The sequence below is a fragment of the Dermacentor variabilis genome, chromosome 7, assembly GCF_050947875.1.
Source record: "Dermacentor variabilis isolate Ectoservices chromosome 7, ASM5094787v1, whole genome shotgun sequence".
NCBI classification, from domain to species: Eukaryota; Metazoa; Arthropoda; class Arachnida; order Ixodida; family Ixodidae; genus Dermacentor; species Dermacentor variabilis.
In genome coordinates, this window is record NC_134574.1 from 91,487,389 (window position 1) to 91,510,226 (window position 22,838).

Consider the following 22,838-nt stretch of genomic DNA (forward strand, 5'->3'; position numbering starts at 1 on the left):
GTGATCACCGCGCGAGCGTTGTGACGACAAGTGCTGGTAGTCACGATTGGAACTCTGTAAGTGTTCTTTAAGCATGCCACATCCGGGGTCTATACTTACTAAGGGAATATTTGGTGCAAGTAATATTGCTTAATAAGCGAAGAGCCTTGCCTCGTATATCAGAATCTAGTAGCTTGCAATTGCCACGAATGTTCCGAGTTTCTCAATAGAAACCGTGGCTTTTATGGCAGTAGGGATAAATATTTAGTTGTGCCACATGTATGCGATTTCTGGTAAGAATAAAATATAGGAGCCCGTCGATTTGCGCAGAGTGCCAGTGCGGTCCTAAAGAAAAGTAAATCGTCAAGAAAAGCTTACGAGGGGATATACAAGACATGCGGCGTAGTGGAGCTCTGAGGTGCCTGAAAAAACGCGAATTTGTAGCCCCAATAAAAATAATAGTTTTCTTTGCGACAATGGACGGAAAACCAAGCATCCTCAAATCAACTACGACTGTCCTACACAGACAAACAGAGACTTAGTGGACTAGATCGGGTATTCAGTATTCTTCCCCGATTGCTCCAACACAGCGGATGTAATTCTAGTATTCGTGTGTTTCTATATTCCAGGGAACTGTGATTTTTCTGGCCTCGACCTCGAGCGCATGATCAAGGATGTCTTGAGCCACCTGCCCGTACAGTACGCAGAGCACGAACACTGGCCCGAACAGTTCATTGCCGGTTTTCTGTCGTCTTCAATCGTCTACACTGGTTTAGAGAAGCTCAAGCTTTTTGGTCCTGCTGTGCCATACTGCAGAAACGCATCGAGGCTCGTACAATTTGATTTGGCGACGAGAGGAGATGATCAGATTGGTGCCTGGGCCCGCTGGAAGACATGCAACGGTCTGAACGGAACGTTCGGCACCTACACTGGAGCGAGAGTGACCGTAACATTCGAGGTAAATTGAATACTCAATTAAAGTAGGAATTAACATAAGGACCAATAATTTTTTTAGAAAAGCAGGAGTTTTGGTGGAAGAGAATATGATTGATAATGAACGTGAGTTCAACATGCTACTTTAATATTTTTGTCAAATGCCTCACGTGTTGGGGAGCAGACGTTTGGAGAGCGTGATCTCATGTTGATTAGTTGGCGAATCAAATGCGTCACCCAAGGTAAAAACACGAAGATACAGTATGCAGCGGTGACTACAACTTGAAATGTTTATTTTATAGAATGCGTTCTAAAAAAATACCAAGAACAGGTAAGGAATCACACACGAGTATAAATACAAATTTATACAAATCTAAACAGCTTGTATATAGCACACAAAGACATTTCATTAAGACCAATCTCAAAGCTGTGAGATATCTTTATCAAGCTTTTTTGGGACTGATGGGTTACTCTCACAAAGCGGACACTTCTCAATAATGCAAGTACATCGAAGATTTTGACCACATGGCTCTTGAGGGAGACTCTAATGGCATGTTGTTTTTTGAATCACGGCAGGAAATTCATGCGCTAAGTAATGAGTTGCCGTATTACGATCCAATTTTGATTCCAACGCGTTATGGGGAACTTTACACCGTTGGCGAAAACACATGCTCTTGCAAAGCACCTAAGTGGCTTGGCATGTAACGGAACAATAAACAACAGCTGCACTGCGCCGGAGTCCGCTGGAGCAATCTATAGAAAAATTATAGGCATGCATGGGTACCTGTATAATTAAGCCAAACAACAAAGAAAGCGTGCCAGCGTCTATATTATTTATGGCGTAATAAATGAAATGAATGCAATGAAAGTCTATAGCACAAATGAATACGTTCATCTTGGTCGCTTTCTTGCTATTATTTTCTTTCCTTTAGGTTGTAAGCCCAAGCTTTCCTCGCCATGGTGCCAACGGCCCAGTCCTAACACATCACAGAACTCCAAGGCCTGTGTTCATCGACAAGATGTCACTTTTCCTTGATGGAGCCGGGGACGTCATGGCTACGGTGACAGCGGTGGTGGGGAAGCTATTGCCTCAAATTTCCAAAGAGTTTTGGATTGATGTGCTCACATCAAAATTGGGAAACATATTATCAATTGTCTCGATCGCCTGAGGATATGAGGATCTGTTTACTATGAGGATGTCAGATAGTAAAGCATCATCAACCGGTCTTGTTACTCTGAAATATAGAAATATTGACTCGGGATGCGCAACTTCATTTTCTTCGATGCCACTTGGGCTTTTCAAGCATTTTTGTGCGCAAGTAGACGGCTGAAGAAGCGTTGTTATGATGATTTGGAAGCACATTTCTTGAGTGGAGGAAGCTGGGGCTGTGTGGAGAGCCTTTCTAGGTTACATTGTGAAACATTTGGTGCATGCCGTGCAGAATAAACAAACGCTGTCCTTGAGACTTTCCTGTCAATTATACTGTGCTTCTCAGTGGACACTCGGAGCTGCACTTTGTAACAGCGCCAGCTTTTCTATGCACAAGCGTATTTCTCAGCTTGTGCAATGACGCGACACGAGGAGGAAGGAGACATGCATGCCGTGAACGGACGGCAGGTCTTTATCACTGATGTGTTCAGAGAAAAAAAAGTTTCCCTTAGATTTAGAAATACTTATATATAGCGTTTGAGCTTGGTTACAAAATTGAAGCCGAATAGAAATGAGAGCCAAACGCTTACCACATACGACGCATCAATGGGAAACAATGTTAGGGTTATATAACTACCGAACACGAGACACCTACGGACGCCTTTATATACATATTGATGCGCTCAAAGGTTCCATACAGGCAGGGTTTATGAACAGCGGTGGCATAGGTCGAGAACATGCGGATCTCAATAAGCTATAGCAGCTCGCGTTCAGCAAGAAAGGCACCCAACAACGTGAAAGCGCAGCCCGGTGCCTCGACATCTTTGTTTAGCTTGCGATCAGCTGCCTGCTGCTGCAAAAACAGACGAAAAAGCCAAAGAAGGTTATTCGCTTCAAACGTAGTTGACGGCTTCCTTTGTCGTGTCTTATGCTGCGCCTGCAAGGTGTCAGAATAAACATCCGGTCTATTTCCCCGTGACCGCAATATTGTAAACATCTTTACATGTGCGCACATATGGAAACATCACGTGATAAATCAAGAGAATGTAGGGCTGAAGTTGGTGCACAAAAAAGAAGAAAATATTATATTTATGTTTCCTTACAGCACCGTGTAAAGGAAAGGGCCGCAGCTTATTGCACGCGCAGCAAGAAAAAGGTCCGTTTCTGAGTACAAGTTCTGTTTGGCGATTACAGACTGATTTGGGGCTAGTTGGATATGTGTTTTTGGCAGCTTTTGTCTCGTAAAACGAGAGAGCTTCAGGCGTCGCTATGCACCCAGAAAAAAAAAAGCGTCATAAAGAAGCTGAAAAAGGCACAGCAGGTTAGCAGTAGAAAAGTGTCGAGAAGTTATATGCGTTTTCAACGCACATACGCTTGTTCAACCTGAAGGCGAATCAAAGTTTACTCGAAGTGGCAATATTTACTCAGCAAAAATATGACAAACTTGGAGATTGTGCAGCACAACAATTTCGGTGCATCACGAAGTCTTAAGAAGCCATGTGATATGCCAATGCGCCAAAGAAGGCCTTGTTTATATTCCTTGTGAACCACTTTAAAGACGTGTTTCTCAGTTTTCTTTCGGGTATTTAAATATATGGCATTTCCGTTAGAACCGGACCAGAAAAAAAGAAATACTTGCGTATGAAGACGTTCGGTCACGTCTCTGTGTATAGCAGTATTCAGTAGAATAAATGATGTGAAGGTTTTCGCGTACGCGTTTTACACCCTTCCGCATTTAGGCTTCATGAATACGGGCAGCGCAGAAGGAGATATGCGTTTGCTGCGAATCAAATTTTGCAACGCTACATCGGTCGTACTTATTGCTTTCTAGTGGTCCTTGTGATTTGGCGCTGCCCTGATTTACGAGCCAGCGCCAACGTGACAGATTGTCTGCTATTTTGTGAGGCTGACGCTCGAAGCAGTTTTTATCAAAGCATCATTCAAAACGAAACTTGACAACTTTTGTGGCTAGCAGCTGCGCTTAACTCCTGTAGGGAGAGAGAGCTTCCCAGGAGGTGGGTAGCCTCGCAGTGGCCCTGCGGTTGGGTCGTAAAGAGCGGCGCTGGTCACAAATTAAGAATAATTAAGACGGCGGCAACTACGGCGGAAAAGAACTAGGGCGGCTGAGAATATGCGAAAGAAGAGTGCGCCGGGTGTGTTGGACAGTGCTGGCAGTGTTTCATCATTCAGCGCCACGAAGATGATGCACGCGGCAGTCGTGGGCTGCTAAAATAAGGCACCGAAACACTGCGAAGGAGCATTTTCTGTCGGCAGAACATCTCTTTCTGGGTAGTTACTGTATGCAGTGCCTACTTTACCTGCTGCCTTCAAAGTAAAGCGTCAGCTTCATGTCAGAGGATGAGAAACATTGAGTTTTGTGCCTACACCGTAAGACGGCAGCACTATTGAACTACGGCACTGCCTCTACCCAGAGGCAAGTTGAGGAGTGCTCACTGTGTTCTTTTTATGTCGCATCTATTTACTTGGTAATTTTGGTCTTGCTCACCAAACTGTAATATACATTGAGCACTGCCAGCGTCATGTTCAAATGCATTGTTGTGTGGGTCGTGACCTGCAGCTGAAGTGGCGCTGTCAACACTTTCATGCGGTGACACAGTGATCCACCGCGATACTGAAAGCGGCAACACAGACAGCCGCAAATGACCTACGTGATTACGCAGTCGAGACACTTTAGCGTTTTAGTTCCGTGAAGACGAAGGCTAGCATTGTCAAAACTTACACAGCGCTGTTGGACCCGCTTTGTGCTGGCCTGGGGTGTATATACTAATTATACTGCTGCGGAATGTACTGTACAAACTCAGCAAGACGAACGGAGAAACATTTCTTCAGCATTTTCTCGAACCACAGAAGCGTAGCGACGTAATTGTGACAATTGCACATAGGGATATGAATTTGTCTACGGAGAAATGAACAAATTAGCTCGTCTTCACATTTCCACACGGAAACGTCGCTCACAAGCGTCTCTCTACGGTAGGTAGGCTCCTCCCTCGTCAAACAGACTGCATTCCTGATGAAAAGGCTCCAGGCATTGTGCACAAGATTACCTGCGCCAAATGTCCCGCGTCGTATTTCGGCGAGGCTAAAAATTTTCATGAAAAAATTTCTCAAGGCAAGAATGACCTTCGCCACTTAAACCGAGAGCACAGTGCTGCGGTAGAACACTGGGATCCTATTTATCACCACTTTAGTCCCGACGGCGCTGTCTTCTTGGAGACAGAATGAAACTACCTGTGGCGGCCCCTTTTCGAATACCTGCGCGTCCAGAAGACGTCGGCTACATCAATCGTTCGGTAGTAACACTTCCCGGCGTTCACTCTCAAAGTCTACAGAAGCTTTTCGGCGCCTGCCTGCGCACCTGTGAAAGTACCAAAAATTCATATAAGCACAGCTACACCTGACGCCTTCTCACCCTTGAAGAAAGAGCCAGCCGGGCTCCGAAACGTTAGGTTTTAAACCGCCAGAACATATGTACTCGTCTGCGACTGCCAGGTCATGTGATGTACAGCCGTAGAGCGTGAACAAATATGTGTCGTATAAGCGAACGACAGCGTCATCCGTGTGCGAACGGCGCACGCGCAATGTGGCGGAAACGAAAATGGCTAGCCGAACGAGAGCGGCCGACTTAGCTTTATTACATTTTAAGGTGTCCGGTACTCTAGTAAACAAAAGCGGACTGGATGTTTTACCAGATGAGCAGAGATCCAAACGGGGATGGCTTGCACGGCGCAGCGACCTGGTGGCACAGAGCTCAACCAGACAAACATGGCAAATATTGCAGTATCTGAGTGTATGCTAATTTCCTGCTGGTGTGTATTTAAGGGAGCAACACGGTTACACCGGACACGCTAACGCTATTTACTAAGTATTGTTTTTGAGAAAGGAGGTAAGGGTGGGCGCGGATCAATACGCTTAGCGTTATGTCAAGGGTCTGGTAACTGGCTTACTAGCAAACATAAAAATACCAAGAAATAACTACTTCCTAAATGCTAGCAAAGGAAATAAATGTGCAGAAGAAAGCAATGCAACGAAAAGTTCATTAAACATATTGTTTACTGGCTTGATGCATCAGCATTTCCACCCTGGATGCGCTTCCTGGCGACATTATAATCGTCCACATTGGCAGTATGATTGTGTAACAGCATTGGCCGAGCTTGGTGGGCAAGAAATTAACAAGTGTGCAAAATAAGACAGCCTGTGCAATAGGAAGAGAAACCACACAACAGTGTTGCGCTTACAGAAAAAAGATACAGGAGAGCCAAATAGAAATAAATCGGAGGGAACTCACGTGTTTTACCGTTGAGAATGAAATAGAAGAGACAAAAAGAGAACGAAATTTGAGAAAATGAAGTGGCAGGATCAACATGCTCTTAGGAATAGTGAAAATAATGGATAAATTAGGAGCTTAGATCGGGTCGTCAGGAAACGTTTACTGTAACATGAACGCAGTAGGAATATAATGTTGCTGTTGGTGGATTCTCAAATTTGTATACAGCGAAAAAAGCCAATGGGATCACCTTGGGCTCATTGAATTCAAGCATAAAAAGTTTTTTCTTTTTATTAGCCGATGAACAAAAATTAGAATCCAATTTTCGCCTCATGAAAAAATACCGCGTACAGAGGGTAGAGTCCTTGGAATGAAAAGTGCAATGCCTACAAGAAGTTATATTGTGGCATTCTGTAAAATCAGCTGACACCCTTTATGGTGCCCATCATTGTTACCCAGAAATATTCGTCATCTGTGTTGCTCGCGTTTCTTTTCTCAAATTATCTGCATTCGTCATTGCTTGTCAAAAATACCTTGCCAAGCTAATAAAGGAGACGAATACAGTCGTGGGATAAATGCACGCCCAAAAGCGTGCAAGTTGCTGTTGGAGTGCGTATCTACGTTGGCCACAAAACTTAATGAAACACAAAACGTTTAATGTAGCAATGCAGCAAAAAATTTCTCGCTCAGGTATATACTGCACAGAACGGTTATAGCGTCGTTGCTTTCGATGTGCGTGCCTAGTATATTTGCGCTCTTTCATCTTCTTAAGGAAGCCGGAAATACACGCCTCTGGGGCTGCGTCCCCTCAGATAAGAAGGAAAGGATGTATAAACACACGTGGAGATGGGGCATTGCTCCCGGCCACGCTCTGTGCTTCCGTCCACAACGTAACACAAGTTTGAACGTGCGCTGCTTCACTCGCCTTAAGATTCGCCGGCACCAGGAGTTGCACCTGATGCGTGCGACCGGTGATATTCATGTCTTTTTCTGTAATTTCAGCTTAGACCAATAGGCGTGGTTTGAACATAAAAGCAGATTATGGTGCCTTGAACAAGCAGCACTTCATGATCTGAAGCCACAGTAGAGTCTAAGAACCCAGAAAGAATATAGCTTCACTTGATTAAGGTAAATTGTTAGTCCAGTATGTTTCCTACGTATTGCAAATTTAGTGTAGCACTATTTACCACGGGTAAAATGGGTGCATTTTCATTGATTGCTGTATTACAATCATTTTTAGGGGGGGGGGCGCACAAAAATAAAACTTTTGCTTGAATGGCATGGCGTATTTACTCTCTTGATACAGGTGAAAGAAACGCATGTTAAACGCCTCAATAAAGAAGCCTAGATATCCCTAGTAAGAGAAATCAAACAAAATATTACCTTATTTTTTATATTCATAAGGGGACTTATATACAATAGTGAAGAAACAGACACCATATTTTAGATTTTCGTCCTGCGAGCTAAAGCGATCACAATGTTGGTGTTCAGTTAAGACAGATTGCTAGCCTCGGGCAATATTCTCTCGAACACACAGCGTCATCGCACTTTATTCACATCGCATAGCTCACCTACCGCGTACATATATTTGTGTATCTAAAAAATACATTAAAAGGGCAACACAATATGAAACTATACTGAAAATATGTGCACATTGGTGAGCGATAGTTTAATCGTAGGCCACAGAAAAAATTAGTGTAGCGTCGTCCTAGTGTGACCGGGAGTTTAGCTCAATCCCGCCAGTAGCGGGATCGAGCTGAACTCAATCGGCCTCCCGAAAGTTAGCGATTACCCTAAGACTCGGATCCCATGGATGAGACACCGATGACCAACCACGAAAAAGAAAGTACTATATGGACAAATGGAGAATTTATCCGCCTCCTAACACAAGCCTCACTTGAGCACATGCCTCGGTCGTGCCTCGAATCTAAAATAATTCGTTTGCCAGCTCACATAGGCTGGCCATAATTACCAGCTGGCAATGGAACCCCCCAATATGTCAAAACTGCACAAATCAAGCATTGGCTACCCAAAAGCACAGTCCTTGGAGGTCCGAATGTTTACCCCTCCTACGTCACTCCTGCTAGCTCCCTCACAGCAGACGGGGGAAGAACTGCGAAGAACGCCTGATAAAAGACGACAGCAAATCCTCGTCAGCTGGTCCAAAAGGGTCGCTCCTTGCGAGGGGCGATCCTAAGACTCGGGCCTGTCAGACGTTACCTGAGCAGAATTTTAATAAAATTGTTACGACCACGACCATCACCATCTGCCTTCATTTTGAGGCTACGAACAGAGTGGTTGTGCTGCACGATAGCCTGCAGCTTGAAAAGATCAGGTTTAGATACCATTCCGATTGTTGCCGAACGTGAAGTAGTTGAATGACTGGAAAATGTAGAGAGGTCGGCCGGAAAATGGAGCATCTGACCTGCTACTCTACGTAAGGGTACGGGAAGAAGGGAAGAAAAAGGGTCACAATGGGGGATGACAATGGGAGGAACGAGGTGAAGGACACATTGCATAAGTGGTATCGCAAGCGTGAGTCCAGGCCCGTGTCGCCTAAGAAACGTGAAAAAGCACGCATTGTCTCTATCTTCTGCCAAGTCTGTGGCCATGCGCCTAGCAAGAGGTCCTCCGACAGTGGTCTATTGTGTAAATGTCTCAAGGTATCTGCCATTGTCAGTATTTCGCGCGCATGCTAATGCCACACCACGAGCACATGGTCTACAGTCTCTACAGTGCCACACACTGAGCAGTCCGGGGAGTTGTCGAACCTATGCTTGCATGGGGGGTTGGGTGCGGGATGGCTTGCTTTGGAGGATAGCATTCGCAACGGAGAACTGTGGTAGCAGTGACGGAAGTGGCACTGCGGTGCCCCTGTCGCAAAGTAAGTACACAGGAAACAGACTGAACACATTGAAGTGGGAAACACCTTTTTAATATTTTTGCCTAGACATAGCATACTCGACAGGTTTTATTCAAGTACCGTGCTCGCAAATAAGTATTTGAAATGAACCATGATTTCTTGCTTCTGATCAGTGTATCTTCAGTAACTGTGGGACATTAATTGATGTATTCAATACTAACAAATAATTTTGTCTTCTCAAACAATTCACCTTGCACACGTTTTCACATATGGGCACATTATACTAGCAGGTATTCCTTTCTTCTGGCTTGTTTCTCTAAATTTCAATGTGTTCGTGATATTGTGCCACTGATCACAAATTTTTTCCTTGTAATACCGAAGCAATGTGCACAGTCTACCAAGTAGGCTGACGTATGGAATGCCAAGGGTTTTAACCCCTCTCTTGAGCCGCTTCAGATGCAGAAGAGGGCGCAATCAGATGCGATGAGTTTATTGCTTTCCCAGTATGGGGTACTCCATATTGTATGCGCTGGAGGTCCTCCGTAAATTGGTAAGTGTACCAACATGTGCAAGACTTTGAAAAGTGCTTCGTGTTGTACGTACCGTGTGGAAACCATGCCTTGAATATTGTAGAAATTTTCTGGTCAAGGAGTTTGCTCTGTCTGTTCTTTTGTGCAGATTTTCTTTATTTGCGAAGAGTCCGCTTTCTTCAGGCACCTTCGGGTGCGCCTGTCATATAACTGTACCTCGATAAAAGAAGATTTAGAGGGGATTTAGCGGTAAATGCGAGACAAATGCGTCAGGTTGCCGATTGACCTCACTGAAGCCCCATGAACCATGACATAAATCGCATTGACCACAATGTCAAATCTTGTTAAGGAGGTCGTTCAGCACACGTCCTACGTCTTCTAGGAGCGAAGTGCAACTGTTGGTGGCCGGGAGGAGACCACCGTCAGTTGCACTATATTCAGATCCCTAGCTTTAGGTACATACACTTTTTTACGCCCTGACACTACGCATCTATAGCATTAGTAAAAGTTTTACGTGTCATTTCTCATTACTTTTGCCACATACTGGCGCAGTGTAATCCAAGGCAATAAAAGTATTAGCGTAAACTCGGACTAAGTTGTCAGTCAATATGGAAATCACATTGTAGCTCGCCATAAAGCTCGCTGTGGGACGAAATGTCAAGTTTCTGCAGTAGTAGCTATTGTTGCAGTGAAACAGATAATCTAATCTAAGGATGAACAGATCGCCCTCGCGGTGTATCTGTATCATATAACCGTTCGTTTCGTGAGTGTAATTGTTGGCAATAAATTTAGTATATTGAGGTGCAGTATGCAGGAACTTAAAATACTCTCCTGCTCTTGTGCCCTCGTCTTGGGAACGGAGCTCACAGACGTCGGACGACAGCACTCATTACCTCTGAAGTCTCTCCCTTTAAAACCAGCCGCCAGTGACAACACCCACACGTGACGTCACTGTACTAAACCTTTAAAACTAATGTGCCGAGGATGACGAGGCCGCCTTTGATGAAGATAGGTCCTCCTATCGAAACGTTGGCCAGCCTTTCTGAGGCACCTTATCCCTGTTTACAAACTTTATACCACAAATACCTTTTTGAAATTCAACATAAAGGCGAATAACTCTTAAGCAGGGTGCTCTTACCTGGGGATTGTTGCTAGGACATCATTCTCCTTCGGAATGAACCGCGTACCTTTTGTCTTTATTTTGCACTGGAATGCGTGTAAAAGTTTGATGATGATATGTGGTGTTTAATGGCGCAAGGGCCAGGTTTGGCCAAAGAGCGCCATGACAAGTGGTGATGTTGACGATGTATTATGGAGATGTGACTTGGCTGTAAACTGGCCTAAAAATTGTCGCTGTAAAGTGCGTAAAATCTACGTGCTATAAAATTATGGCAGTGACTCATGACGAAAGACATAAGAGATAGTAAAATTACCTGGAGCACTGCTGCCTCACCGGAGCCCTTGGAACACAAGGGCCTAGAGGCGCGTGCTATACGAAAGAGCTATCACAGCGGCATCCTCTGAAGAGAGGACCCGCTATGAACATGTGGGGCTAATAACATGTAATACAACATCTTTCAGGAAGCCCAGGACTGCGCTGGAGTTAAACAGCGGTTCTGGGCCTAGTAACATTACTGGATGAAGGGGGATGTGCTGGCGGTATGCTAAGGGAAAATGTTTCTTTCTCTCAGATTCGGCTTTCCGACACTCCAGAAGGACGTGGAGGACGGTCAGCCTCTCCCCGCATCTACCACAGGTTGGAGGCTCGTTTCCGGTGAGTAAAAAGTTATGTGTGCCAAATGTGTGTCCTATTCTTAGACGACAGAATAGGACATCTGTCCGGCGTGATTTTGTTACGGAGGGCCAAGAACCTAATTGTGGCTTTATCACGTGCAGTTTGTTGTTTACTTCTGCGTCCCACTTACGTTGCCAGTGGTTTCGCAGTTTCCTTCTTAAAAAAGGCTTCAGGTCTGTGACAGGGACCGAAGCGGTAGGATTAACTGCATGCAATGAAATTGATGTGGCCATCTGGTCTGCTAGAACGTTACCCTCAATGCCCCTATGTCCAGGCACCCAGCATACAATGACATGCTGGTTAGACATATACGCTCTACAGAGAATGGAATAGAGCTCAGTAATTACGGGGTTTCTTTGTTTACAGTGTGACTTCAAGGCTTTCACGACGCTTAGGGAGTCTGTAAATAAAATTGTTTTTTGAATATTTGATTTTCTAATATGTTTCACAGCCGACAATAGTGCATGGGCCTCAGCCGTAAATATACTTGTTTCAGGGTGCAGTACACCGGATTCCGAGAAGGATGGACCAATGGCTGCGTAGGACACCCCGGCATGCGACTTAGAAGCGTCTGTGTAAAACTCTGTGCACGAGTACTTGTACTGGAGCTCCAAGAAATGCATTTTGATATGTGTCTCTGGCGCATGTTTAGTGACCTCTACAAAGGATGTGTCACACTCTATCAGCTGCCACTCCCAGGGCGGTACTAGCTTAGCTGGAGGCATTAGGCGTTGTTCGAGAATTAGGACATCCATTTCCTTGCTAAGTTCTCTTGCACGCAGTGAGAAAGGAAGTCTCATAGAGGGTCTGTTATTAAAAAGTGTTTCACACGTGAAGTCGTTAATGGTTGTAAAACACGGATGTTCCTTATTAGAGCGAACCTTGAGAAAATACGTTAAGCTGATGTTGGTTCGCTGAAGATGGAGCGGCCACTCATTTGACTCTACATATAAACTTTCAACAGGGCTTGTCCTAAATGCGCCAGTGGCCAGACGGATACCCAGATGGTGTACGGGATCTAACATCTTAAGCGCGCTCGGTGCGGCAGAGTGGTATACTACGGCACCATAATCTAACCGTGATCGAACTAGGCTCCTGTAAATATTCAATAAACACTGTCTGTCGCTACGCCACGTTGTGTGGGATAGTACTTTAAGTATGTTCATTGTTCTAAGGCATTTTTCTTTAAGATGTTTTAAGTGAGGAATGAAAGTGAGCCTGGAGTCAAGAATAACACCTAGGAATTTGTGTTCTTTGTTGACAGGAATTTGTTGTCCGCCCAGTTCTACACAAGGATCTGCGACCAGGCCTCTCTTTCTTGTGAAGAGAACACAAGAACTTTTGTGGGGGTTGACCTTAAATCCGTTTTGGTCTGCCCATTTGGACACTTTGTTTAAGCCCTGCTGTACCTGTCTTTCGCATACTGTGAGGTTGCAGGATTTGAAGCCTATTTGTATATCGTCTACGTATACGGAATAAAAGATGGCAGGTGGTAGTGAAGCACGTAGTTTGTTCATCTTAACAATAAAGAGAGTGCAGCTGAGCACGCCTCCCTGGGGTACACCAGTTTCCTGGGTAAAGCGACGTGACAGTGCATTGCCGACTTTTACACGGAAGGTACGATTGGACAAATAGCTTTCAATTATTTTCAACATATTTCCACAGATGCCCATTCCCGACAAATCTCGCAAGATCCCGTAGCGCCATGTTCTATCATATGCCTTCTCCATATCGAGGAATATGGAGAGGAAATACTGTTTGTGTACAAAGGCATCGCGAATATGTCCTTCAATGCGCACAAGATGATCTGTTGTTGACCGCCCTTGTCTGAAGCCACACTGATAGGGATCGAGTATATTGTTGAATTCAAGGAAGTGTATGAGTCTGTGATTAATCATTTTTTCAAAGAGCTTACACAAACAATTCGTAAGAGCTATTGGACGATAACTTGCTGTCAAGGAGGGGTCTTTTCCGTGCTTCAGGACAGGAACGACAATCGCCTCTTTCCATGTAGATGGGAGGTATCCCGCAGCTAAAATAGTGTTGTAAAGTGTGAGTAGTGTAACTTGTGTGTCAGCATGTAAGTTTCTGATCATATCATACATGACTCTGTCAGGTCCCGGTGCAGTGCTTTTGCATGTGTTCAAGGCAGCTGTCAACTCGGCAATACTGAAAGGCCGGTTATAGGGTTCATTCTGTCTGGAGTTCCTAATTATTGGCTTACATTCTTCTATCTGTTTATATTTGAGAAAGGACTGAGAATAATGGGTTGAGCTCGACACGCTCTCGAAATGCTCCCCAAGTGAGTCGGCCTGATCTTTCAGTGTTTCACCTTGTGTGTTTACCAGAGGAAGTGAATATGTTTGTCGCCCTTTTATCCTATTAACTTTGTTCCATACTTTGGCCTCATCTGTATAGGAATTTATACTTGATAAGAACTTTTCCCAACTTTCTCTTTTAGCCTGTCGGCGGGTTCTCCTGCCCTGGGACTTTACTTTCTTAAAGTTAATAAGATTCTCCGCAGTGGGAGACGCGCGTAGCAACCCCCACGCTTTGTTCTGTTTTTTACGAGCGATTCTACAATCGTCGTTACACCACGGGACACGCCGTTTGCATGCCAGGCCATTTATTTCTGATATGCATTTTGATGCGGCATCTATTATAAAGGCTGTAAAATATTCAACAGCAGCATCAATTTCTAACGAGGACATATCATCCCATGATATACTAGTTAGGGTGCGGAATTTCTCCCAGTCAGCTGTGTCAACCTTCCACCTAGGAGCCTGTGGTGGATATTCGATATCTTTAGGTGATCTTAGTAGTATGGGGAAGTGGTCACTTCCGTAAGGATTGTTGTTAACTTCCCATTCAAATTCAGACAGTAGTGACGGGGAAACTAGGCTAAGATCTATTGAAGAATATGTTCTGTTTGCAAGAGAGTAATATGTGTGTTCCTTCTTATTCAACAGGCACGCACCAGAAGAAAGAAGGAACTGTTCAACAAGTCGTCCTCGCGCATCTATACGAGGGTCGCCCCACAGGTAGTTGTGTGCATTGAAATCGCCAAGAACAATATAAGGTTCTGGCAATTCATCTATGAAGGACTGAAATTCATACTTAGTTAATTTGTAATGTGGGGGTATATAGAGCGAGCACACAGTGATAAGTTTGTTTTGGAGAACAGCACGAACCGCCACTGCTTCAAGGGCCGTTTGTAGCTGCAAACGTTGACACGCTATGCCTTTCTGAATAACAATGGCAACACCGCCCGATGATGCGACAGCATCATCGCGATATTTGCGATAAGTTATGTACTGTCGGAGAAAGTTTGTATGTTTTGATTTTAGGTGTGTTTCCTGTAAACACAGCACTTTTGGATTGTGTTTGCGTATGAGTTCTTGTACGTCATCAAGGTTCCCAAGAAGACCTCTAACGTTCCATTGAATAATTTGTGTATCCATATTGAAGGTTAATAAGTGCTGTGTGTATGGAAACAGGTGATGCCTTAGGTTACAGAGCTCTTTCGAGGCCCTGTAACAGGGGTTCTGCCCTTTCTGGAGCGTTCGAGTGAGCCTCGCCGCTCCTTAGGCGCTTGGTGCGCCTTGGGAATAGGTGTAGTGTCCATTGCCTCTTGTGAGGCGCCGGACACGTGCTCTTGCGAGCGAGAAGTTACTAGAGAGGGTCCCGCCTTGGAGGGCAAGACCCCTGCGCCCACCAGCCTGGAGGTCGATGGGGCACCCTGCGGGATTTGGCTGCGCCGGCTGTTGCCAGCGCTGGGAGGGGCCGGGGAGGTTGGGGCACCCTCAGCTGCGCCCACCTTCGGGGTCGATGGTCCTCCCTGCTGTGTTGACGGAGCAGCGCTAGCTGCGACCGCCGCGGGGGCAGATGGCGTAACTGCCGACTCACTGCTTGTGGGTCGGACAGCCGCCGGAGGCCGTTGTGACGCTGCCCCTTACGCGCCACATCGGCAAAGCTGCTCTTAGACAGGTATGACACCCGCCTCCGTGCCTCTTTGAAAGTGATATTTTCTTTTACTTTTATGGTCACAATTTCTTTTTCTTTTTTCCAGGACGGGCAGGCGCGCGAGTATGCGGCATGCTCGCCATCACAGTTGACACAATGTGGGGTGTTCTGGCACGTTTCGGAGGAATGTTCATTGTCACTGCACTTGGCACAAGTCAGCCGGCCTCGACAGTTCGGGGAACCGTGGCCGAAACGTTGGCACTTAAAGCATCTGAGAGGATTGGGAACGTATGGTCGAACACGAAGTTTGATATAACCAGCCTCGATGGACTCGGGAAGGACACTTGAGCCGAAAGTGAGTATCAGGTGTTTCGTCTTGATCTCTTTTCCATCTCGCCTCATCTTAATTCGTTTAACATTTATAACATTCTGGTCACTGAAGCCCTCCAAGAGTTCAGCCTCAGTGAGCTCCATCAAGTCATCGTCAGAGACAACACCACGGGTGGTGTTCATCGTGCGGTGCGGGGTTATAATTATCTGGGTTTCTCCAAATGACACTAGTGTTGACAATTTTTCATATTGTTTTTGATCGCGGAAGAGGAGATGCCCGCTTGCCATCGTCGACGCCTTATATCCAGGACCAAAGGCTTCAGTCAATGACTTCGAAACAAGGAAGGGTGAGATAGTTCTTACTGGTTTATCTGGTTTTGCAGAATGGATAACATGGAAACGCGGGAACGATTCTTTTTGGCGGCCAAAAAATTGAAAGACTTCATCGGTGCGCCCTCTTTTCTGAGGGCGATCAGGTAGTGAAGGGAAGGAAGTAGCCATGTGTGGACGCGTAGTTTTCGGCACCAACGCCAGCCACCCACCATGGAGTCCAACAAGGGGACGCTGCAGGGCCTGAAAAACAGGGCCTGCAAACGCCAGCTGTACGTTGCCACTATAACCCAATATGACATAACCAAGGTTGGCTACTCACACAAGGTTAACCTTTGCTGCCAGGAAGGTCGGAAGTAATAAAGAAATGAGAAGGAGACAGGAAAGGCGGAAAGTAAGGGAAAGACGAAGGTAATAGGGAGAGAGAGACAGGAAAAGGCAACTACCGATTTCCCCCGGTTGGGTCAGTCCGGGGGTGCCGTCTACGTGAAGCAGAGGCCAAAGAGGTGTGTTGCCTCCGCTGGGGGGCCTTAAAGGTCCAAACACCCGGCATCGGCTCAACCCCCAGGATCCCCCTTTCCCCGGACACGGCTAAGCCGCGCACGGCTACACGCGGGAGGGTCCAACCCTCATGTGCTCGGGTACGTGGTGTCGCAACACACCAAACGCCTGCTGACGCAGACGCCCCTGCGGGGTGTAAAAGTTTGTAAAGGACCAATAAATATTTGAAAAACGCTCACTTAATCTACGTCTCTGAGCAAATGAGAGGAGAAGAAGTCACGTTAACGGTCGCCGCTCTAGGGTATGCCAAGCACCGAATATGCTCAGTGTCCGGCGGATATCCGGGAGAGCGACAATAAAAAAGACGGCATTTTTTAAGGTTTGTATAGTTCAATGTTTTTCTGTGGAATGGCTAAACATTGAGCAAGTGTATAGCAGAATTATGAAGCGGAGTTCATTATTGGGCCATAACTATCGAAGGGATACCACGGCAGTGATCACCGAAACGCGGCTATATAACGCTCACATGTACCACCCTCGTCTCTTGCGTGATAAAAAGAATGGGAGTCTCACAAACGTCATATGACGTTTTGCGAGGGAAGAACTCCAGAGTCTCCAAGCAACGTGGTGCCAAATGAATGTGACGGCAACAACTAATGGCATGCGTGCCGATATCGTCGGGTAGCTCAAATTACGTCGAGTCGAGCACCCTCTGGTCACCTATGCCCATCACTTCCTCGGCAGTACGTGAAGAGGACAAATGTGTGGTTCGCGGCCGACAACCGTCCACTCTGTTACGACTGTTAAGAAGCTGGTCGCTTGTACTCGGGCTGTACGTTCCGACAATATCGTCTCCGCGATGTTCACTTGCTCCTCCCGCGCTACAGCGAGCGTCCTCCGTAAATTGATGTGTATCTAGCAGAAGAACATCACCCTGTGGTTGCACAGCCACCTATCATTCACCATCACCATCTCAGAGGCGCTATGTGTTCGCTAAGTGCAGCGCAACCTTCTTCAGAGATGTGAGCCGTAGCGGCACCAGCCTGTTTCAGAGAAACAGAGAGCGGAGTCCACCAAACTCGCAACGTTCTTCCCTCGAGACAATGTTCGACCGACAAACCACCGACCAGGGACCGGCGACCAACGCCCAATTATTAATAAGCCGACTGGGATACCAATAAGTCAAGATTCCTACCAGCATTCCCGGGAAGGAAAAGGTCAGCGTCATTTTCTCTATGACGCTGAAAGAGTGGGTCGAACGAACACAAGCAGTCCTGTATATATTCTAACAACTGCTTTCTCCATCAAGCTTGAAAAATGCCACTTCGCCTACGACGAGCTCGAATAATACCAGATAACTCCCTGTTATCTCCTCAGGGCTCCTCAGGGCGATAACAAAGAAGCCTGGTAATATCCTCGAGAGGGTATTACGTGACACTCGGGACCAAAGTTCTTCCGGCAATTTGGGCTCTATGGAGAGATTTGTTTGGGTACTCCAGAAGCATTATTAAAAAAAATATCGAAGTCTATGAAGCACTGGGTGAAAACGGGGCTGTATTGTCAACGCCGCAAGGCTCCGCCTATGCAACCAGCCGGCTTTCTCAAGCCTGCGAATTTGCAAAGGTTCCCGTTGAGCTTGGTATGGACTTACTCAGGCAAGTTCCGACGTATTCTGCAGCCCAGCGATGTATTGTCGACGCCACCGACTTGCTTACCGCTACTACGAAAGCAAGGAGTGAACGCCCTATATGTTGCGCTATTCTTCATTCGGTGCATCGTTCTCCGCAATTGAGCGCGAGCTGCAGTCAACACAGATTGCCAAACAGGCTTAGAGCACAGCTTGTGCGCGCCGGCATGCAAGTCGTACTGAATAATGAAAAGTTACTGTTTACCATCAACCAACAACTGGCGTAATCGAGCGCCTAAACAAAGCAATTGTTGACGTACTATCTATGTAAGTAGCCGATGACCACAAGAACTGGGATGATGTGCGTCAATACATGACTTTCATGTGTAATAATGCACTTCAGAAAAGAATAGAATTCGCGACTTTTCCTTTCTCTGTGGGCGCAGAGTTACTCAGCCGACTGTCATACCACACCGACACCAGCCTGAATTCGCTTATTTTTCGCATCTGGAGCGAATGAAACCAACTCCCTGCTTCCATCGCCACCATAATCAATGCTGAAAACTTCAGGAAGTGTGCCTACGATTTTGTACGTCCCTCCTCTCTTTAATGACCTTGTGCCTTGAGAGTACAGAAACATATAAATAAATAAATAAATAAATAAATAAGTAAAGTTAGTCGAATTTCCGTAATGCAAGATAATAGAAACGCCATCTTGTCAAGCTTATTCAGTGGTAAAGAAAATGACACCCTGAAGATGTGAAAGGTTTTCGTAGTAGCTAAGGATGGCCTTTAAGGCCTTTCCCAGCGATCTGCAGTTATCCCTGTCTTGCGCCATCTGATTTGTGACCATTCAAATGTTCAAATTTCACAACCCCACGTAATTTTCTACCATCCTCGACTACCATTCTCTTTCCTTGGCGTCCATTCTATAACTCTAGTGGAGCACCGGTGATCTGCCCTACTCACTGAAGACCAACTGCCACAATATGTAAGTTTGCTTAAATTTACTATAAGTGCCGAGCATATATTCTCAATGTAATCTTGGGAAAGTCGCAGGACAGGTAGTTGCCTAATTTTGTTGTTAGCAGCTATTAAATAGCGCCCACGCAGACGACGTGTGCACCTGGCGGCAAAGCGGTAGCGATGCGGATATGGCGAATATTGCAGAACCGTACGCAATTGTTGATCTCTCAGTTGCGCCATGTTGCGCCTAGGCAGCCACACGCGTTTCTAGCTCATCATTTGCGAATTGACGGGCGTTTCACTCGTCGTGCGTTCTCCCTGTTGTGCTCGTGATTTAAGCTGTTGCAAGAATGCCGATGCGTTCGGTAGTGATCGGGTGCTCGAATACGTACTCGAACACGAGCAATGGCTGTGCGGTACTCAACGCTGAGTAGAGGAAGGCCCAACGCATCTATCCTTTCCTAGCTCTCAGAGCGCAAGCCTGCACGCAGAGCAGCAGGCAAGTGCGATGCACACCACCGAATGCGCACGAAGCACGTAAACTGCGGTTGACGGAGCTGCAAAGCTGCACTTTAACAGCACAGTCACTTCCCCGTGGAGATATCCTCAGCAAACCTTTTGTTCTGGATGATTGCAAGTACTATATGCCACGATGGCGTATGTAAACCACAGGTAGGTTGTAATGAGAGGCGATATTTTCGAGCGATCATTTCCTGTAGTGCCTCAGCTTCAAGACACTTCGCGCGTCTCTATATCAGACGCGTCAAAGTAGACGAACGACACCCTTTCAGACACAGCACCAGAAACGGGGAGGAACCGCATGCTGCATTTGTCTCGAAGGAATTGTTGTGGCAGACATGGGGTAGACGCGGCGGCCAGGGATGCAGTAATGTAATCCTGCCAAACGAAAGGGGCGGGCCTTAAGGCCGCACTCCGGCCTCTCTGGCCATGAGTTCGCGCGCACTTAGCATCGAGCCCCTCTAGCCCCGCAGGGCTAATATTAAGGTATTTATAATCGTTTAATACAGATGGCGGTAGTTATCTGATCGGTTGTCGAGTGTGGCGTTTTCAGCCTACAGATGGTGGTAGTTGTTTGATCGGTCGACAAGTCGGCGTTTTTAGCCTACAGATGGCGGTAGTTGTCTAATCAGTCGACAAGTCGGCGTTTTCAGCCTACAGATGGCGGTAGCTGTCTGATCGGTCGACGAGTCGGTGTTTTCAAGCGCGCCGGGCAGCGAACGGTGAAGGAACGGGTCATGCCGCATACCTTGCGCTTTAAAAGTGACCGCACCAGGGTAGACGTAACTTGTTGCCGCAGCGAAAGCTAACAAGTGGGCGGCGAGCGAGCGCTTCTTTGTTTGTTGAAGGCGCATACGCAACATAGTTGCTTCAGTAAACCCGAACTGTATATAGGCCAGTAAATCGCTGGTCAGCCAAGCTAGCGTGCTATGCACACTGTACTAGCGGCTCCGGCGTGCGATAGGACATGCTCTATTTCTGCGCCAGGCACACTAGAATGTAGAGCGTCCAATTTTCGCCGAGGTAGAGCAATTACGCCACGCGTGGAACGCGTACGCGTTAAGTAAGGACTATATCCGTGCCTTTACCTTGGCCACACCAAAGCACTTCAAGCGCAGGCAGAACGCACCGAGGCTCTACCTCCCTCTGGCTATTAGACATGCGGGACATTTTCGCTGATACACGGATATGGTTTTGACCCCTTTCGCGGTGATAACTTGGGTGCTGCGATGTTTGACCATGTGGTGATGCGTCTATGGCTTGTCTGAACTGCCTCCATTGCCTCCGCGTTTACAATGGGTCTGTAAGGCGCCGGTGCGAGTTGACGATATGTTGCTTTGGCGGCAGCTTCAGAGAAACGCTTTGGAACCTGATTAAGCAATGTCCAAACTGCGCGAGCAGCATATATAGTGCTTGTTTTAAGAACGAAGGCAAATATGTATTCCAAGCTATCAAAACCTTCTACTGAGGAATTCAATCACGATTAGTGCGTTTTGTTCTTCGTTCTATCTTTGGAAAATATTTTGAAGCAGCGGGTTGCCATATTTCTGACTCAGTAAATTTCCTTGGTGCAGTCCACCTTCTGATTACTTCTTCCTAATCGTTCGCAGGTATGCTCAATTCCAAGAGATTTGTTCTTGCTGCGCGGAAGACTTGAAACGTAGCTGTTTTGCACATTATAATACCTCGTAGCAGAGACGCTAGTGCAGAGACTATAGCTACTAACTCGCTTGCTCTTGCGGACAGTCATGGAACATTCAATTTCGACCATTCGTGCACTGTCGGGGCAGTCCGTAATTTATTGCGCCTATATGGTGCGTGTTATTAAAGCGTGCATCCATTCACTTAATGACAGGTTGGCAATAAAGTGGGCGTAAGATTCCGTGTTAGTTGGGGTAGATGTGTGTAGACACTGTGCGCGAAGTTTACTATGACAGGAGGTGGCGCTACTCCCTTTGTCATTCTTTAACGAGTGGTACTCACTCTTGCCCATGTCTCGGGGCTGAAGCATTTTCTTTGAAGGTTAGCGCTACACCGCCAGCGGATGAGGACATTTCTGTATCGTCGAAGAAAGCCGTAGACCTCGAAGTACCGGTAACACGTAGAGACAATTGGAACAATGGTCCGCAAACTTGGCTGCACAGATTCATTTGATTCCTTAGTACGCCAGTCACTATTTTTGCATCCAGCTACCGCACACGTCTTCAATCCACATGATTCAAACAGGTATAATTGGCGCACAGCGCGTTAGTGAAAACTAAGTTTAATTTTCGACTGTTGATCGCACAGAAGAAAGGTGGAAGCGGCAATGGCTTCGTATTAGCGCGCTGTCGCTGACGCAACGTGCGGCGCGCAACCGACAGCGCCATCTCGTATCTCTAGAACGACCTGCTCCGTGAAAAGGGCCAATACAAGCAAAGGAAGCACACTTCGCAGGCGCTGGTACTCTGAAGTCTGCGTAGTGCCGTCCTCCGTGGCGTAGTGCGTCATTTCCGGCGAATGGTAATGGCGGCGTTTTTGCGAGCGTTTTGTGAAGTTCGAGCACAACATTTCCCACAAAGGCTACTGTGTATCTGAGTTATCTGAAACGGGGGTTTTCACGCGGTGCGTAATTTCGACGTACTTGGCCTCGAAATGGCCTGTACGGATCTATTTTTTCCTGTTAAGTGAACAATAATATCAGTCAGCTACGTTTTCTTACTGATGCACACCGCTCTCTTGATGTCCTTTTGTTACAACTAACATTTTCTGCTCCCTCGCTCCGTGCGCACTCTTGTCATTCCTTTGTTACCCTCCTAGGTTTGTGCCCCACCTGTACAATCAATGTAGAATCACGTATATTTAAAGAACTAGCAGGCTCCAGGTCACGATTTTGTATCGCCTGCTGTATTCAAGCCTTTATTATGGGAAGATTGACACAGTCGTAGATGAAGAAAAGTAGTGGCGCTAACTCAGTGCGCACTCGATACCTAGGGATGAGAGATTTTCAGTCAGTTAATTACGGCAAATACAGCCACATTTAGTCGCGATTTGTATGATAATTACAATATTGCAAATAATTAGTATG

General features: G+C 46.3%; 1 long non-coding RNA gene across 1 annotated transcript; it reads left to right on the forward strand.

Moving 5' to 3' along the window:
- Window positions 1–610: 610 nt before the first annotated feature.
- On the forward strand, window positions 611–2,378 carry LOC142586935 (uncharacterized). Its single transcript, XR_012829303.1, has 2 exons — window positions 611–937; window positions 1,845–2,378. It is a non-coding gene; the product is annotated as an uncharacterized LOC142586935 (long non-coding RNA).
- Window positions 2,379–22,838: the final 20,460 nt, after the last annotated feature.